The following is an 11,901-nucleotide window of genomic DNA, read 5'->3' as shown; positions in this document are numbered from 1 at the left end:
CGAACACCAACTTGAGCTGCCTCTGTCAGTTCCCCGAAATCTCCAATTCTGAAAGAATGCACTTTCCTAGGTCGATGATGTACCATAGTAGTCAAACCTAGTGTGTCAACCATGTGACGAGAAATCAAAGAAATACTATCGTTATTATCCAAAACCACATGAGCAGGACACGTCTTAGAAGCTAATGGATTATATAAAGTAGGACTCTGTCAAAATACATTACCATGTGTAGACTCTACAATAGGCGAAACATGCATATGCCATAAGCATAGGGAACCATGTATCTACTAGAGTAAGAATTCCCTCATATATGTATCCTTGCAGTTCCTCTTTCGTCTCAAATTTTGGCTATGGATAATTGAAGAAGGCAATTTTTTTTTTTTTTTTAAAGGTAATCGTTGTCTTAATTTATATCAACATGGGGTTACATTTCTATGTCTTGCTCCAGGCTTTGTTTCAACCATATTGGAGCTACATTAGTCCATACAGTAGGCATTAAGGTTATAGCGAAGGAAGTTAGCATGTGCTCAATATTATCCATTCGCATTTCTTTATGTATGTAAAACAATCATTGTAGTGAACTCCTTTAGTGCTTCAGACGTGTCCCTGAGGATAGCTTTTGATTGTAGAGTTAAGCTTTCTTTTTTCTCCTACATTAGTCCATATAGTAGGCATTGAAGAAGCAGCTTTAGAGACATGGTGGTGTTATCTAAGTTGATTGGCAGTAAGCTTGGCCATGTGCCAAGGATTAGACATTACAATGAAGATGGCTCGCTTTGAAACCACCAGTGCTAGAAATCAATGTTGATGGCTCAAGCTTCTTCAAAAATCATTGTCGTGTTAGATGGGTGTGATAAGAGTTCAAAACTGTAGTTTTAATCCCTTAAGAATATTATATTTAGACCAATTATATTTATAATAAATAAGAGTTAGTACTGTTTACGTACTTTTGTATATTTCAGGTAGTGGAGTCAAATATGTGAAGAAATATGTCACTTTTGCAAGAGAAAAGAGCAAAGATTGGTTGCTAAAAAGTTCTATAATTAAAGGCCAAGTTTCAAGGAGAAAAAACATTTTTAAAGTCCAGTCAAAGCTGAAAAGTCAAAGTCAACGCATGCAGAAATAGAACAGAAAAAGTTAACAGAACTTCCACAAGCTGTATCTTTGGACTCAGACCTTGGAATTGGGCCTATTATATGTCAAAACGAACAACTCAGAAAGAACTTTCTAATGGTCAAGGTCTTGATCCAATCAGAGGAGTAAGAGGGGACAAAAAGGCTGTGGCAGTAATTTCCAGCAGAGATACCCTGTTTGGACTTATGTAATTAGGTTTTGGGCTTGATTTAATGGCCCAAAACATGGCTCCAAAGCCCATGCACGAAATTGTAAATCTAGCCCTCTCATATATAAAGAAGACTAAGGAAAAACTCAAAATCTTCTTCAATTACTTAGAATAAAAACCTTTTAGTTAATTAGACTTTCTCATTAGATAATAAATTAGTTTTCTTTTTTAGTTTTAAAAACATAGTTATTGTTTTATTAGCCTAGCCACTATTAATTCAATTCAAGTTATTTTTAATAAAGTAGTTCTTCATTATGTCTTATTCTTATTCTTTTAATCATGATAGTCTAATAAATCATAGTTAAACATCCATTAGAGGGGTTTGATTAAAGCTTTAATGAAAACTTGATATGTTAGTGTAGCATAGTTGTAGTAGAATATTCCACTCCAAAAGGTAGTTAATTCACCATGAGAATGGGTTTCAATTGCCTCACATGTTAATTATTAGTTGGTAGAGATTGCCATGAATAATTAGAGATTAAAAAGACCTAACCTTTATGTGAAAACATAAAGATTAGGGTTGCAACAAAATCTACATTAGCAAATTAAGAATTTTTCAAGGTGGAATCAAATCCCCCTAATACTCTTCTTCTCATTCACGTCTTCGTATTTAATTACCATAGTATAATTTAGAATATCTGAATTAGTTATTTTCACCATATTAGTATAATTAAACCATTGCTCTCAGGGGTATTATAGAATTATTAAGTTAGTGAAACTGTTACGTTTAAGCAACTAGGAGTGGAACGAATTCTGACTCCCGTTATTGCATGATAATTGAGAGTAGAACTTTGATAACAACTAGCGTAAATTCATGTGTTTACTTATTCCTAGCATAATTAGTTAAGATTAGGTAAACGTTTTATTTTCATTAATATCAAATGGCACCGCTGCCATCTTAGTTGTGTTTAGATTAGTTTCCCTTCCTGTTTTTAATTCTACCAATAACCCATTTCACCCACCCACCCACCCGATAGTTTGGTTCTAATTGTGGTTGTTTTTTTCAGATTTTTTTTTCTTCGAAATAGTACCTTGAGAGCGCCCGTGCCCTCTTAACTCTATCATCTGAGCGTGTCCGCCCTCTTGTCACTGGAATTTTTTTTTCGAAACAAAACCTTGAGCGCACCCACGCCCCTTCTGAAGAAAGCCCGATTCACAGGTTAATCATAGGCTCTCGTGTTGTTCAAGTTATTTTTACTATTCAGTGTTCCAAACTTCTTTAATACACTGAGATCGCGTATCAAAGACGCTATTCATACTCGTAGCAAGGAGGCATTCAGGTACTCCTTTTTTCACTCCTTGTTTCTACTGTCAGAGGAGTTTTAATTATAGTATATTGGGTTGTTGTTTGACTGCTGCCAGTGGTTTTTTTTTTCATATTGGCCTTAGTCTTGCATGAGATTGAGGTTCGGTAAGAGTAAACCATCTAACGTTGTCTATCGTAAACGTTAACGCACACCACTACACCATAACAGCTTTTTTGTGACAGGGGCTTTTTTCATTTTGTGACACCAAATAGGTGTCAGAAAATTTGTGACGCCATTATGGCATCACTGTGTGGGTTTTGCCATCACAATTAATCAAATAATTCATTTAATTTCTTTAAAAAATGTTTAGAAAATATACTGACGGCAAGGTGGCGTCAAAGAATTTAATTTCAATAAAGATACCAACGCACATGTTGGGCATGTGCGACAGGACGAGGCATCAACATGAAACTATGTCCGAAGATTTCGATTTCTTCTCGACCTCAACTTAAGAACACCAAATGAGAAACCCTTCTTCTCCACCTTTCTCGACCTGTTCGAATTCCACGTACACACGTACCTACAGAAAACCAGTTTGTTTTTTCTTCCTCCTCGTTTCTTCTAAAAAAAAATTAATGGCGGTGTCACCATCACCCTCCCTAACCCTAACACCAAAGCCCGAATCCACCAAAACTAACGAAACCCCATTGATCATAAATTCACAACCCGCACCACCAGATCCTAATTCTCCACCTCCACAACCCTCAATCCCTTTCCCTAATCCTCAATTCCCTTCCTTCATTCAACCACCTTCTTTTCATCCCATAAATACTCCTTCTTTCCCACATCCTCCTCAATTCACTCCTATTAATCCTCAAAACCCTAATTTTCAAGTTCAAGTACAGCCACCTAGCATTGCTGGTTTTGTTACTGTTTCGTTAAGGCCACCTATGGGTGGAGGTGTTACTTATTATAAGAACAATCCTAATATGGTGGACAAATGTCCAATGGCTATTCCAATATGCAAGGGCCAATTCCTCCTCCAGGTGGGTTTTTTCGTTTCGCCTCGTACCTCTCTCGTTATAGTTTAATAATAATTCTATTGTTTATATTGTGTTATATGATTGTTAGACATTGTGATATATGTGAAATTAAGTTTAAATAGGGTAATGGGTGTGTTGTTTTATTGTTGTAATAATGGTTGGTGGGATGGAAGTTCAATTAGAAAGGATACGGAGAGGGAGTGGAAAGTCCTCTTGGTGGGTTAGCTAAGGGATGTATGTGGTATCCATGACAGGATGTTGTAATGGTTGGTGGGATGTAACCACTACTAAAAAAAAGACTTATAATGACGGCTAAAAACCATCATAAAACAGGTTTAATGACGTGTTTTCTTTAAAAAAACAACCGTCATTATAGAGCCGTCATAAAAGTTTACCAAAACTGTCATTAAATTTATGATAGTTTTACAAAAACCATTGTGTACTTTAAAGATTTTATGTCAAAAATAAAGCTAAAACCGTCATAATAGGCAATGAAATGTTGAGTGTTAAATAGTAACCGTCATTAATTTTAGTACAATCGTCATAATTTTCAGCAAAAACCGTCAAGAAACTTGTTCAATTTATGATGGTTTTGACAAAGCCGTCATAAAAATATACATTTTCTAGAAAAAAAAAATATTTATTAAAAATTATTTTATACCCAGAAAATTGAATAAATCATATTGCACGTATACAATCAAACTCCACTACAAACAACTTAACATGATCACGAATGTAAATAACTAGCCAGTTCGTGATCTATTCACAAAACAAAATCCATTACATTCCACCATTTCAAAAAATTACATACATTTAACCAAAAATATCCACAAAATATGCCTAAAAAAAACGGTTTGCACGGTTTGAGTTTCATTCATCGAACCTTGTCCAAACTTAACCTGCAAAAGATCGAAGTCCAAAAAGAAAATAAGAAGAGTCAATCATTCGAAGAAAATGACGAAAGGAAAAAAATGTTACTTTTGACAAGACGAAAGTGAAAACACTAACTCAATGGAATTGCTAAACAATTGCAATAGCAAGACTAGAGTGCTAAAGAGTATTTCCAACCACTACTTGGATCACTTTATGGGGCAGCAAGTAGGCAACTAACTAATAAATCCACTCAAATTTATAAACCTAGCTACTGGTCATAAGACAAGGACTTTTATGTCAGACACTTTGTAACCAAGTTTGGAGACCAAGTGAAATGGTATTCTGTGCAATTTTAAGTCAATCGCTTGGACATGCAAGACAGGTAGCTTACCTGACCAAAATAGTATAGCACGTCAGTTAGCGCATTGTAAAATGTAGATGCTGTTGAAGTATCCATGTGTTTCGCTTCATCAAAGAAAGTTTGATCGAGCTTTAGTCCATACATTTTCCCTAATCGGATCCCCATTAGAAGTCTATGAGCAACACCATGCATACACGATTATTAAACAATCGTAGTTCCTCTAGTAATATGGAAGTCTTCAAATGAGTTCAAAGAATTTGTAAGAAAACACCACTATTACTGCCAACATATAAATTTATACTGAAAAAGTATAAAATCATCTAGGTCATGCCTTGACATAAATGTTGGAGTCAATAACAGGACATTTATTTCTCCGATCAACTATATCTCATGAAATATTTTTCTTCATGCATGCTCTAATACCATATAAACTACACTTTAATGAATGACACGTCTGAGTGAAAATAAAGAAAAGAACAGAGTGCTGAGAGAAAATATGAGAAATAGCAAGAGGTACCCAAAAATGAATCCCTACTAATAAGCAAGTGCTAGCGAAAAAAAGTCTACCAATTCTCCTCTCCACACGCACACACCTAAAAACACAATAGCGGGCAAGTTTTGTACCAACAAGCAGCAAGGGCATTCAAAGATAGACCCTCATCTTAGTGTGTATCTGATATGTGACCTGTCACCACTGAAGAAGAAACTAATAAACAATTGTTAGAGGAAGAGGACGGGGCCGGGGAAGCACATCAATGGGAAGAGGATACCACATTCCTTTTTCCTCTCCTTAACACTTCTAGTGTAACTGTCGTTAGTCATTTGGGTGATCGAGTACACTGTACATAAGTTTCACAAAATTATATTAAGAACAGAAAAATTAAATAGGTTTAAGCACAAACTAGAAGCAAATGCTATATATTTTACCTCTGCCATTCTTGTATCGACATTATCTAAGTATGCAATGTAATTAACTTTCCAATACGTATCGCTATTCTTTTCCTGGAGTATTCTCTCTTTTGCTTTCTTTTATGGCTACTTACTAATATCTTCCATCCTTCACTATAACTCCAAATGGTGCTGTTATGTCAGTATCCAAGAGTAGTGATGTTTTGACAGTACATGTCAAACTAATACCCATACCAGGAATTCAGCACCAAACGATTTGACTGTTAAGAAGAAAGTGATTGGTCTGACGTTTCTCCAAGAAAGAACTTTGTAAACGGTGCAGGATTGCAACCTTTTCTCCTTACTAATTTGGACAATACATCTCATGTCCAGTTTGAAAACTAAAGTGTGTTTTGTAGACCAGAAAACAAACTAAAATTGACGAGAAAACAAGATACCAGTAAAAGTCATTCAGAACATTTCCACACACAAATATAATATGCAAAGAGGAACTAGAATAAGATATACCTGCAACTAATGGCAGATAATGGTTTCTTTCCTGATAATGCTGAAGGATGTGCTTGTTAACGAAGCGGCTGCAAAGGACGACTTTGCGTCGCAAACATAATCGATTCAATTTGGATGGGAACTCAAAAGCCCATGTAACTCATGTAACTCCATTTTTGTAAAAATTGTAATTTGGAATCTACAACATACCGTTTCATGTATAAATATCCAAAGAAGACAAAAAGAAACTAAGACTTCAAATTTAGTTTTCAGCTTCAAAATCACCAAGCATCAAAATCCCACCTTTGTTTTCGAATGGTTAATCACTTGAGCATTCAAGGAGATTTTCTAAACCAATCAGTGATTATACACGCAGGCAGTATCGACAATATCTCGATTGATAGTACAATGCACAAAATAGAGAAAAATCATATCCAAAACACAAAGAAACTCACTCCAATTAGTAGGAAACGAAATGAAAAGAAAATAGGATTAGGGAAATTAAGACATGGATACATACCTTGACCAATCCAAAGCCTTCCACGGCTTCCATATCAATCTGTCGAAAGCCCAAACAAAAACTCAGTATTGAAACCAATTAAACCCATATTTTGAGAGAAAAGGAGGCACCTTTTTCCCCATGGCCAGAAGAGAGGCAAGAAAAGATTCAACTAGATGTCCTAAATTTTAGGGAAGGAAATGGAAGGCAAGTGCGCATTCTTTGTGTTCCATTTGGAGAGGACGAAGAAGACAATAAAAAACTTAATTATCTTCTAAATCTTAGCACTAGTTCTCGATGTTAAGAATGGCTTCTTGTTATGATAAAGACGATAAAAAATGAGATAGTGGAAATCAACCACCAAGACATTTTAGCGCTGGAAGAGTTGACGAAACCCTAAGTTTTGAAGGAGATGATGGAAGCGTACTGGAGATGTCAAGTTTTTTCGTTTTTTTTTTGGTTTATGATATAAGAGTTTTCAAGATTTTCTATTTTACTAAAGTTACTTGTTGACGGTTCAATTGAACATACGAAAGACGGTGGCCTGACTTGAGTCTTGACGCTTTTAGCTTGACCATGCCTATATCTGATTGGTCATGACGGTTTATTTACTTACCCAAGATGACGGTTCATTAAAATAGTCTAAGTTTGTGACGTTCTCATCAACAAACCGCAAATATTCCATAAAGCTGTTGACGGTTTCTTGTATTAACTTGACTATTTTAGAAAACCCGTCATTAAATTTCACGACCTATTTGTCAGGCATGACATAAAGCTGCAATAGCCATCATAAAACCATCATATTTTCTTGACGCTTCTATTATACATGATATAATGTTGCAACAACCGTCATAAAATTTTTACCAAAATACCTATCTTGACGGTTTTCAATAAAACCGTCAAGATAGATAAAAAACATGCGTCATAATATGTCATTTTTTTAGTAGTGAACGAAGATTTTTGTCGTTAAGTATTATTGCCTCTATTTCTCGTGTAGCTTTGTGGACCTGTAAAGAGTTGGAAACGTGCCCAAGATCCAAGCAATGAAGCTCCAAGAGGCTTTGGGTTTTGTGAGTTTGAGTCCGCTGAAGGTCTTCTTCGTGCATTACGCATGGGAAGCAAATTTAAAGTTGATGGGCAAGAGTTGGTGGTAGGCTGGACTATTTATTGGTTTTACTTTCTATGTTACATTGTGTTGTATTATTTTATGCTATACACATTGGGGAGTAGATTAAAAATACACGGACAAAACTTCAACCCGCTATATTTTGTCATAGGATTGCTCTGAAGAAGCGGTTTTGCTATATTCTTGCTTTCGACATGTAAGTTTTAACTCATTTATTGACTTATTGCTAATACTTCACAGTTTAAGGCTGCGTTTGAAATACTATACTTACGCTAGGTGCTGACCTCAATATTTGAAATACTAATAAATATCATTTTGAAGAAATGGTATGACATAAATGTTTAACTAACAAATATTATTCCAAAAGGTGGACTAAGCTTCTGCTGTTTATATAAACATTGCTAGAAAATTTATTGATGATGACTTGTAGGTTTACACTTGTTTGCAATCCGGGACCTCGATATTCCTTCTAGTTGGTTAATTTTGTAGAGACATACATTTTAATGACATCAGTGAACACTTATTAGTAGTTTGTACTTTATAGGATGTTTTAGGTTATGTATTGGCTTACACTTGTTTGTGGTCCGTGGTGTTGATTTCGTGCTTGATGAAGATATGGTTGCAGATTATGATGAGAGGGAGGTAATGCAAAAAATTATTAACAATGCTAAATTGAGTGAAGGCTATCTTAACCTTGCTCGCTATTTTATAAGGTATTGGTTTCTAAAGAATGGAACTATTAATCCTTTTCAGATCTATTAGAAAAAATCATTTTGCAGTTGGTTTTACATTCTCATCTTTCTTTTCCAAACTATTTACCAAATCTCTTAGAAGAAGAGTTCTAATTTAAACCGTAATCTAAATTCATGTCGTTTGTCAGAGATTTATTGTTTTTTGTTGGTGGTCTTGTTTGTTAGGTGCACTTGATTGATGGAAGGGCAAGTGCTGGTGCTAGTGTTGACTCAGCCAGACAAAACTTGGCAGCTACTTTTGTTAATGCATTTGTGAATGCGGGTTTTGGTCAGGTAAGATATGACCTCAGTAGAATGCCAATATAATGTTACATAGACATTTTGCTGACTCTTTTCCTTGCTCTCCAGGATAAGTTGATGACGGTACCTTCGATTCTTCAAGTGGTGGCTCTGCAGAAGTTGGCTTTTCAAGAACAAGGAACATGGGAAAGCTAGTGCTGCAGCAAGTCTTGTATGTTGCTTTATCACCAATTAGTTTTGCGTGATCATTGTGCTTTTAATCGAAAAAAATTAAAAAATGTTTATACTTGTGATTGTAGGGTATGATTTTTTATGGGATGTTGACTCTTGTCTTGCACAAATTGACAAGTACTTCCACAAAGAATGACAACCATATTATTGCAGGTGCATTACTAGGAGTTGGCATCGCCAACAATGATTGTGATCCTGTTAGTACTTCACTCTTTGCTTATATTCATTAAAATATTTTGTGATACCTTTTTTTCTTATTCTTTTGTAGTTATTTTGACCTTTGAATCTCATCTTTTAGGCATTGGCACTTTCACGATTATATAGATAGAGAAGATTCAACCATCCGTATTGGAGCCATTATGGGATGGGTCTTGCATTTTTGGGTCCTTAATGAGATTAGGAAATATTTATGGGATGGGACTGGGTCTTTGCATTACACGGATCCCGAACAAGGGTGGAAGAAGCTGCTGAAGTTTCAAGACATTTAATGAGAAGATTAGGAAATATTGTGATATGACTCTTTTGTCTTGTGCATATGCTAGAACGGCAATGTTTTAAAGGTATCCCTTCTTGTTTAACCAAGTACAAGTATTTCTTAAAGATTACCATTAGTCTCATTAACAAGATACCTTTCTTTATCCAAACAGGTGCAGAATCTTCACCGGATTAATCGGCACAACATCCGGAGAAGGATAAGGGTGAGACCCATTAGGGACCCGCTGTGCTTGGGGTTGCTATGGTTGCTATGGCTGAGGAACTAGGTCTTGAGATGGCGATCACGCCTTTGGAGCATCCGTTAAAGACGGAGAGCATAATATTCGTCGAGCTGTTCCTTTGGCTCTTGGACTACTTTGCATATCCAACCCAAAGGTGGTTTTAATGATTTTTGCTTCGACTAACTTTTAAGGCTGTTTTTCAGATTTTTTGTTTTGTTTCTTTTTTAATCGGTTTTATTATTATGACATTCCATTAATAACTTGATAATGGAAATTACATGACAACCAATGAGACTGGGTATAGGCATTCCCTCTCTTGTACACCCTAGCAAGGCCTGGGGTGAGCAATACAAATAGGACTACATTGCTTGAGTTGAGAAATTGATCAAGGTTGTTACTCACTATGTTATTTGAAATTTTCAACTCGGTGTTCAATATTTGAAGCACTTCTTACTTTTTTTAAAAAAATTTAACTTGGACCAACTTCTAGTTACGGTAGAGAAACATGTGGTTTTTTACTCCTTTATGTTCTCTTTTTATGTTTTCTGGTTTGCTAACATGTTAAATGGGTGCTGGATCAAGTCAATGTATGGACACCCTAAGCAGATTTAGTCATGACTCAGATTCAGATGTAGCCATGGTCTGTTCTATTGTGTAGCATAAAACACCATCCATGTTGTGACCTTATAATGATTTAATATTGACTATAGAGTTGATTTTGCAGCGCAATCATCTCAATCGGGTTTAATTATATTTGGTACCAACAATGCTCGAATTGATGGCATTGCAACCTCTCTAGTTATTACTACAAAGAAGCTAGTCTCCTCTTTTGTGTATGATGCTACTTTAAACTATATTAGTTTGTTCATTTATTTTACTTTTTGGTTGTTTTAATTATTTGATCGCTTCTTGTTATCTTGTATGTATAGGTACGGATTGCTCAAGGTCTGTTGACCCAGATTACCCGTCTTACAAATCCAGGGCTTTTCGATGCAAATAAGGTAAAATGGCTGGTCTCTCTCTGCCCACTTATGTGAAAAAGCTAGATATTTTGATGAGACTCTTCAACCGTAAAGGAGAGAAGCTTCGATCTGTAAAGCTTCTTCTGCAATTCAAGTTTGTTACAAGGCAGTATGTATAGAGTCAATTCTTCAATGTTAGATTCTGTAGTGAGCATGCATTAAGCTTGGCTGAGAGAAGTTCAAAAGAAGGCTATGAAGACAAACTATGGTGGGCTGGTATTTCTTGTCGTTTTATAAGTCGTTGTCCACTGGTTCCTTGTAAGTGTTAGAACTGATTCTTTGTAAGTGTAGGCGTGTTAATATAATTGTCGAGTGAAATTTACTATGTGGGACTATGCATGTAGCAGGGTTACAATTATATTGTTTTTTGAGAATACAATGTTATATATATTAAATATTTTTAATACAAGATTTCTTCTTTTATTTGTGTGGTAATCAGATGTGGATGGATGAATGGAAACAATTGTATGGTAGTGATTAGAGCACTTGCAGGTAGTTTCTAAATATATGGTAGTATTATTATGTTTTTTAAAAAAACAAAACGAAAATATGATAAGTGACGCCATAATGCCGTCACAAATTCAAAATACCGTCACAAAATTACCGACGCCAAAATGGCGTCACAAATTCAAAATACCGTCACAAAATTACTGACGCCAAAATGCCGTCACAAATTCAATATACTGTCACAAAATTACTGACGCCAAAATGTGGTCACAAATTCAATATACCGTCACAAAATTACTGATGCCAAAATGCCGTCACAAATTCAAAATACCGTCACAAAATTACTGACGCCAAAATACCGTCACAAATTACTGACGCTAATATGCCGTCATAAATTTTTGTGACGCAAATTGAGACGCCTAAATTGTGACGCCTATTTGGCTTCACAAATATTAATTGTGACGCCAAATAGGCGTCACAAAAAAGCTGTTTTGGTGTAGTGCACGCCTATCTAGAATACCACACACTACACCTGCAACAATGGCTAAAAACAGAGACTCATCTATCTGATTTTTACAAAGCCCTAAACGATAGCCCTAAGTCATGC

The 11,901-nt window shown here is 35.6% G+C and overlaps 1 long non-coding RNA gene across 1 annotated transcript; it reads left to right on the top strand.

The window, feature by feature from the left end:
- The first annotated feature begins 3,030 nt into the window (after positions 1–3,030).
- Positions 3,031–9,231, top strand: LOC147481874 (uncharacterized). Its single transcript, XR_015205692.1, has 4 exons — positions 3,031–3,909; positions 7,708–8,599; positions 8,804–8,911; positions 8,987–9,231. It is a non-coding gene; the product is annotated as an uncharacterized LOC147481874 (long non-coding RNA).
- Positions 9,232–11,901: the final 2,670 nt, after the last annotated feature.

Source organism: Coptis chinensis, chromosome 8 (genome assembly GCF_015680905.1).
Source record: "Coptis chinensis isolate HL-2020 chromosome 8, ASM1568090v1, whole genome shotgun sequence".
In the NCBI taxonomy this organism is placed as follows: Eukaryota; Viridiplantae; Streptophyta; class Magnoliopsida; order Ranunculales; family Ranunculaceae; genus Coptis; species Coptis chinensis.
This window is presented reverse-complemented; position numbering and strand designations above follow the sequence as displayed.